Below are 256 nucleotides of genomic sequence, written 5' to 3'. Positions count from 1 at the left end.
CCAAGCCCCCAGCCCAGTGGGAGCCGGTAGTATTCCCGGCTCCAGCCCAGCGAGGGGGAATTCGGGGGGAGTCCCATCTCAATGGACACCCCACATGACCCTGATCATGGAGTGGGGGACTGCCCAGGGCAGTCTGCCCCCTGGCCCGCCAGGTACCCGTTACAGAGCTTTAAGCAGTCCTGTGTATAGATTTGATTAATTTATTATTGTCCCCTGGGGACAGCGTTTAATTTCCTTAGTGGGGGTGTGGTGCAGC

The sequence above is a fragment of the Apaloderma vittatum genome, unplaced genomic scaffold (assembly GCF_000703405.1).
Source record: "Apaloderma vittatum isolate BGI_N311 unplaced genomic scaffold, ASM70340v1 scaffold24508, whole genome shotgun sequence".
Taxonomy (NCBI): Eukaryota; Metazoa; Chordata; class Aves; order Trogoniformes; family Trogonidae; genus Apaloderma; species Apaloderma vittatum.
Note: the sequence above shows the minus strand (reverse complement) of the source record.